This window comes from Microtus ochrogaster, chromosome X (genome assembly GCF_000317375.1).
Source record: "Microtus ochrogaster isolate Prairie Vole_2 chromosome X, MicOch1.0, whole genome shotgun sequence".
Classification (NCBI taxonomy): Eukaryota; Metazoa; Chordata; class Mammalia; order Rodentia; family Cricetidae; genus Microtus; species Microtus ochrogaster.
This window is the reverse complement of record NC_022026.1, coordinates 13,427,358-13,435,131: the sequence shown is the minus strand read 5'-3', so window position 1 is coordinate 13,435,131 and position 7,774 is coordinate 13,427,358. Positions and strand designations below refer to the sequence as shown.

At 36.7% G+C, this 7,774-nt stretch overlaps 1 pseudogene; it reads right to left on the bottom strand.

The window, feature by feature from the left end:
* Positions 1 to 7,774, bottom strand: part of LOC101997747 — a 69,869-nt pseudogene that overhangs the window by 4,323 nt on the left and 57,772 nt on the right.

The following is a 7,774-nucleotide window of genomic DNA, read 5'->3' as shown; positions in this document are numbered from 1 at the left end:
AAGAAAGGGGTAAAGCCAGCATGATGGCACACAACCTTAATCCCAGCTCTCATGAGGCAGAGACTGGCAGATCTCTATGAGCTCCTACAGAACTAGTTCCGGGACAGTTAAGACTACACAAAGAAACCCTATCTTGAAAAGAAGAAATGAGAGAGCGGTCATCAAGCTAATGTAGTAAAGCGCTTGCCCATATTTTTTGGAGGCAGGGTCTTGCTCTATGTAGCCGAGGCTGGACCTGTCCTCATGCTCTTCCTGCCTCAGCCTCACAAATCGTTGGGATGGCAGGGATCACAGGCATTTGCCATCACACAGAGCTGACTTGTCTTCTTCTTGCCTGTGCTGAGGATAGAACCCAGGACCTGTGCACCCTAAGCAAGCGCTCTCCTACCAAGCTGCCTCCCCAGCTCAAGCTAGGGCGCTTTGAAACAAAAGGCACAGCTACTCATTTTGAAAATACATATAACCATTACATTATCATAATTCTTAAATCACGACAGGTTAAAAGTAGCAAACAAAACCGTATAAGCAACAGGTATTCTGACACCAGATCTAATAGTTGACAGGAAGAAAACAGAAAAGGACTATGTACAGCTCAGTACACATGAAAACTCAAAAGCCAATAAAGCCAATAATCTTCACATTAATTTTAGCGGAGGAATTCTAAATATTCCTTTGGAAGGGCAATATTTAAAATATAAAAATCAGATCTCCCCTTTCCATATTTAGGTACCTTCCACCCTAGGGTTTCCATATGCCTGCTGTCCCACGAGGTTCAGTTAAGTCCTGGACAATGTCTCTACGGCACGGAAAACAGCTTACCAAGAGGTTACTTTTCCAATTTTAATTTTTTTCCTGTGTGTCTATGTGTGGGGGTGCAGGCATGCCACTGCACTGTATGGAGGGTACAGGATTACTGGTGGGAGTCAATTCATTCCTTCCATAGTGTGAATTCAATGATCAAATGCAGGTGGACTGGCAATCTCACTGACCTCAATTTATTTATGTGGATGTCTGTTTAAATGTGTGTGTGTGTGTGTGTGTGTGTGTGTGTGTGTGTGTGTGTGTGTGTGCCTGTGCTCACAGAGGCTAGCTACTAGAACTGGAGTTACGGGAAGTTGTGAGGCACCCGCCATGAGTGCTGGGAACTGAATTAGGTCCTCTTGAAGAGCAACAAGTACTCTCAACGGCTGAGCTATCATTCCAGCCCCAAACCCTGGTTATTAATTTTTTAAAGTAAATCTTCATAGAGAATTCCATTAGAGTCATGTTTAAAAGCTGCAAATTATATCTGTTCCCTAGGAAATTAACCAAAGCCAAATTAATATTTCCCGAATAAAGTAAAGATAGATGAAATATTATACAAGAATTTAACCTCTTTGAAATGATACAAAGTTAATCAACAAAACTAAAACTTTGAGGTTTTTACTTGGCATGAAGAAAGCCCTATGTTCAATCCTACCAACACAAAATTTCTAGTCTTTATAAAATATGTATATTACTATAAACTAAAGCCATTCTACTGTGCTGTACAATATTGGAACTTATTAATTTAATTTTATTTTGGTACCTATCATCCATCTTCCTTGATTTTATCTTCGAACACTGCACACAAGTCCTGAACCATTACATTATTACTGAACTATTACCATATAAATATGCTCTATTGTTATGGATTAAACCAAACTTGAATTTATTGAGATGTGATACTCACCAAATACGGTTTAGAATGTAAGGAAGTTGCAGAAAAATACAGCCAACGGGTAAAAGACTACCAAGTATAATAGTTGGCTTGGTAAAGAAACTCCTTTTGGGATTCACGAGAGGAGTCTCTTGTGTTTGAACTGTTAAACTCAAACTGTTTAAAAATACATAAAGCAACAATAGGAGTGAGTGAGACAAATTCACAGACATAATGACAATACAATACAGAATCCTGAACCTGAACAACACATGAACATCATATGGGCTAGGACTAGATCACCACTGTGCAATAAAAGTACAATGTAAATAGGAATATGATACATACATACATACATATATATATATATAGTTTTTAAGGTTTTTAGTAGTTACATAAAATATAAAAAGTAACAGGTAAAAGCATTTTAAGAGTATATTTTATTTGCTATAACAGGAGTATATTTTATTTGCTATAACAACTAGCCTTTGAAGTCAGGTGTGGTGATTTACACACAGGCATGTGCTATCAAATCCCGATTTTGCTAGGGATTGAACCCAGGACATTTTGCTTGGTAGCCGAGCACTCTACTGATCGACACCTGCAGCCCTTTGCAGGTATCTGCCTTTGCAAACACATTTTAATATGAAGTAGGCATATTTAAAATCTCCCTCCAAATTTATCTAAAAAAAAGTATCTTCTAAATAAATTTATCAATGAATTTGTCAACAGTATTTAATTTTTCTTTTTCCTGTTTTCTGTAGAACTCCATTTTCTACTTCATCAGGGTTTTTGTTTGTTTGTTTGTTTTACTTCTCTCCTCCCCGCCCATGTCTCAAACTAGTTTTGTACAGTCCTTTTTCAGAGTAGGCACATTTAGTCTTTTGGGGGCATCTGCTCCTTTTCTCTTATACATAGAATTAGGCTAACTGCAAATCTGTAACTGATCATCCCATTTCTCGATTGTGTCTTTGCTCTCTTCTCCCACTATAAAAACATTTGCAGTCCAAGGCAGTTGATGTTAGCCTTTCTATACTATGTCCTTTTAATTTTGTCCGTCAAAGATAAATGTGATGATGTGGAAAGTATACTAAACAGTGTCTTAAAGTGTTGCTGTATTTTACTTATCTTTATATCTTCAATTAAAAATGATTTTAAAGTTGTTTTTATTTGCATTTTTGTATTTTATGTATAGCATATACACAGTAAGATATTTCAAGCATCAATCAAAAGTCAAAAGCAGTATTCTGAAAGTTTACCTTTTCCTTTTTCCCAAAGTACACTCCCCAAAAATGTTAGTGGTGCTGAAACTCCAAAGCAACATGCAAACAGACTTGCCAATGTACTAAAAGATACATCAGCTGGTGAATTTTCCATCCAAAGAATTAGATTCCTAATAAAGATACCAGCGAAGACAATTCTGAGGAGAGGGGTAGAGAACACCATTGCAGAATATACTGCCAGAAAAATGTTATAAAGATATTTAATGCGAATGTCAGAACATTGTTTTGGTGAGAATAATTAGTTACAATGTTAAGCCCTGGAAACATATTACATCACAATGCACAAATTGGTCCTTAAGCTGAGACTTAAACATGCTATCATGCAATAGCAGTTAATTTACAAATATGATTACAAATCCTCTGATCTTTACATCTTCAAAATCTAGCAGAAATAGAAATAATGTATAGATTAATATGTCACTATACAGTATAACGAACCCATTGAAGAAGCAACATATATGGAAAACAGGTTTTTGAAACCCAGACTGAAATAGGCTGTATGATGCACTCAAAATCAATAAACACCTGCTAAATGGACTAGCTACAGCAGCGGCAATACTAATTGTGTCTCCACTTGTTCCAGATAAATTTGCATACTGTTAAAAGTGTCAGTGTGGGGATGACTATGGTTGTGTTAGAATACCCAAAATACAAACTTGAAAAGACATAGACAAAGACTAACTTATGGAAGTCTCTGAATGTTAAGGAAAACAGACTTTATCCCATCAAAATCCAGGATGAATTAAAGAGGTATTCATCCTGTTTAGAGACCCTCCTACTTTCAAGAGTTCTCTCTCACCTTTCCTAATCTATGTTTCCCTGCTCAAAAATAAAAATTAAAAAAATGAGCTGAAGAGGTTTAAACTCCAATTTGTTATAATTACGTGCATGGGGGGGGGGCAATTAATGTGTAGCAGAGTGTATGTGTGGCGGGTGGAGATCAGCCTGTGGGGGAAGATGACAAAAGAAAGGAGCCAAAAATAGAAAGAGTCTGTATAATGTGGTAGTTAAAACATAAAGGGGATGGTCACAAGATATGAAGACCTAGCTGACAGGAGTCTGACTAAAGATAGCATATTGAACTCATGTAGCATGAATTCTAATTGATCTTAATAATAAAAGCCCGAAGTCAGATATAGGTGTTAATGCTGAAAGATCAGAGAAGCAGAGCAGCCAGACACTAGTTCTTACCTCCACTGAATCCTCAGACCAAAGGGGCGATCTTGTCCCTATGAATCCTCAGACTAAATGCTCTAAGCTCCTGTCTCCTCGTGCCTTATATTCCTCTCTCTGCCCAGCCATGTCCCTTCCTGACTCCACCTCCCTAGCTCTGGGATTAAAGGTGTGAGTCACCACTACTTGGCTCTGTTTCTTTTTTAGACTGATTCAATCTCGTGTAGCCCAGGATGACCTTGAACTCATAGATCTCTGTGCCTCTGTCTCCTAAAGGCTGGATTTAAATGTGTGTGCCACCATTGCCTGGCCTCTATGGCTAACTAGTGTGGCTAGTCTGATATTCAGGCAAGCTTTATTTGTTAAAGCACAAACAAAATATATCACCACAAACTCATACATTTGGATCTGCTTCCTTTTCAAAACCACGATAAAAAATATAGTAAATGAATTATAAAATGTCATAATTGCAAAACTTTAGATGTTATAGGAAAGAAAAACATTGGAACAAATTTTAGCTCTAAATAGTGGGCCAGGTAAATAGTAAGTAAATCAATATATCTGAGAAAGTTGCCTTCCAACCTCATAGCAAAGAAAACTGAGAGGCAACTGAATTTATATTGAGAGCTCCAAAACGGCTGAAGAATGTTCAGAGGCCAAGTCCTTCTCTAAGCACGCACAAAAGGTGACTTATGAAAGTTAGCCTAAGAAGCTAAGAAACCTACAAATTCCTGTACCCACTAGTCACAGCCCAGCAACTTCCCTTCCCCCACCTCAGCAGAAGACTGAAGGGTCTACTCTCTTGGGAAGAAGCCTTCAAACGCAGGAGAATAATTTTCAAAGTCTATCATAAGGCATCCGTGGAGCAATTAGCAGAGATATTACAACCATAAAACAAGAAGAGGAAATTTTAAGGTAATAAAGAGGACTTTTGAGGTACTAAAAGAACTCTTGGGAGTTAAAAATATGACAAGAGGAATTAAAACCTCAATAAAATGGTTGAGAGATAGATCTGATTAAATGCCTTAAAGAGAGGCCCAACAAAACAGCAAAAAGCGCAACAAGAGGACAATAGCACATGCAAAGAATTGCATGAACAAGCCGGGGTGCGGGAGCTGAAGGCGTGGGCACCATACCAGGTTCGTAACGGGCTCTGTCTACAGACCTTGTTTGAGACTTTTCCGGAAATAACTCTTCCATCTTAAGTTCCCTCAGGTCCAGTCCAAAAGTAGAATCCTAATGCTGCTTCCTTTCCTGCCCTCTCTTGTCAATGTCTTATTCAAGAACATTGCACCGGATGCTTGTTCTTCTTCAATTATAAGTTACAATTATAAGTCATTTAAAAACAAATTTCCACTATTCTTTCATTTTACTGTTTGTACTTCACAGCCCCCCCCCCACTTGTATTTAAGATCTTTTCTAGGCGAGACCCTTTCCAGCAGATGTATCTCTTCTACTCTTTAACTGGATATACTTTCCTGTAAATGCACCTTCAATTTCTTTCAAACAATAACAAAGCCTCTGCTTCCTGTCTTTAAAATGTTTTGTGCCTTATAAGGAAGCCTGGTTTTCCATGATTTAACCACACTCCCCAAAATGCTTTTAATACCTTTCTGTTCTAATGAATTTGTTTAATCATAATATTCCTTTGCCAAATTTCCTACTTTTGAGATTCATTTCAGCTGTTATCATTCCTTAGCCAGAAAATTACTTCTCACTTGACAAATCATAGCCTCCCTTCTTAGACATAAACTCAATTAAACCATCTCAACAATGTCCCTTTAGAAAGTAAGCTCGAGAATGTTAATATGAGGTTTAATAAATCTATAACTATTCTGCAACATCATGTTTTTGCATTCTGAAAATTTCTTACTATGTCAACCTTATTATTTCTAGACTTTTAGTACCATGTGATAAGCAGAAAATTTAGAGTTAAACTTGAGTCTCCCCGGTTCATCTTCCACATGAAACATTTATATACATATTCATCGAGTATCTGCTGAGTATTTACATGTTAATCTTTGATGTTCAAAGATAGATAAAAATCTTGCTTTTAAGAAAAGATAATCTAGTAATAGTCAGACACCACAGACAAATAAATTACAATGCAGTGTGGGAAATATAGAGCAGACGAATGAGCAGAGGGCACTAAGACACTAGAAGAAAAGGACAAAACATTTTAAACTCAAAAACCAATTTCACAATCCATCAGTTTATTTCTCTAAACAACACTGCAACACGGGCACTAGAGGCAAGGAAATGGACATTCAGAGAAGCTATGGGACTTACCAAAGTCAGTCAACCAGTGCTGAATTTTACAATTCAAGCTTTCTTCCAGTTGAATCTCGCAATATATACCCATCAAATCATGTTCCCTCTTCCTTCTCTATTGCTTTATGTTTTCTTTCACAGACTAGGATTTAACCCAGCACTTTACATATGCTAGTCCATCACTCTGTTGCCATTGATTTATATTCTTAGTCTAATATTTATCGCTTTTAGGGTTACATAGAGCAAAGGCATATAGCCTTTTTGCACATAACTCTAAATCCATTTATAAACTGAGAAAATTAAATTCTCCTTCACCTTAGTATATTTGAATAAATAATAATTCTAGTACTTTATGATGCTTATCATCTGCATATGATATCCCATAAACCACATCTGGTTTCTGAATTTAAAACTGCATTCTGTTTTCCAGTACTGAATAGAAAACAGAAACTTTGTCTTTATCTCTCCACTTATACAACAATTGACTCATAAAAGACCTAAACTCTGAAGCTTCTACAGGACAATATAGGGGGAACCAATTAAGATCTATGAAGAATAAGAGTCCAATAGCTCAGGAAACAGTTACAAGACTTGATCAATTGGATTACGTCCGGATGGAACAAAATATTTGCCAAATATTCAACTGACAGGGATATATATATGTGTGTGTGTCTGTGTGTGCATGTCTATGTATACATATGTAATATACAAAATTAAGGCAAAATACCAGATAATCCTACTAACAATGACAATGGATATGCTCATATACTTTTCTTTTTTCCTTTTTTAAAAAACGATTGTTAGAGTTACAGTTTTTCTATGTAACACTATGCATAGTAACCAAACTATACAATCACCACAAGTACCCGTAAGCAACCGATTGAGCAAAACTATGGTATTTTATCTAGCCATAAAGAAAAATAAAATTATATTGGCAGAAAATTGGATGAAAGTGAAGATTAACATGTTAAGTGAAAAAGCCTGCTCCACAAAGAAAAAGTATGTTTTCTTTCATGTAAGGAAGGGAAGGAACAGAGATAAAAATGTCACAGATACATAGAAAGAAAAGAACAAAATTATTAAGTGTAAGTCCTGATTAACATTATGTTAAATGTAAACTAATGCCATAACTTAAAGAGGGAAATGTCAAAAGTAGAGGAGGAACAATAGGAGAAGAACATTTTGAAGAAGGGAAGGGAAAGGAACAAAGAAGCAGGACTTAACTAAGAGGCAGGGTCATATTGAGACTCCGGGAGGGAAAATGGAAGGGAGTTAAGAGAATGTTTTACAAGATGGTGCTGTATCTCAGGGATAGAGTATCTGCCTCGCATACCCAAGGGCTTCGGTTACATTCTCAGCATCAAAAAAA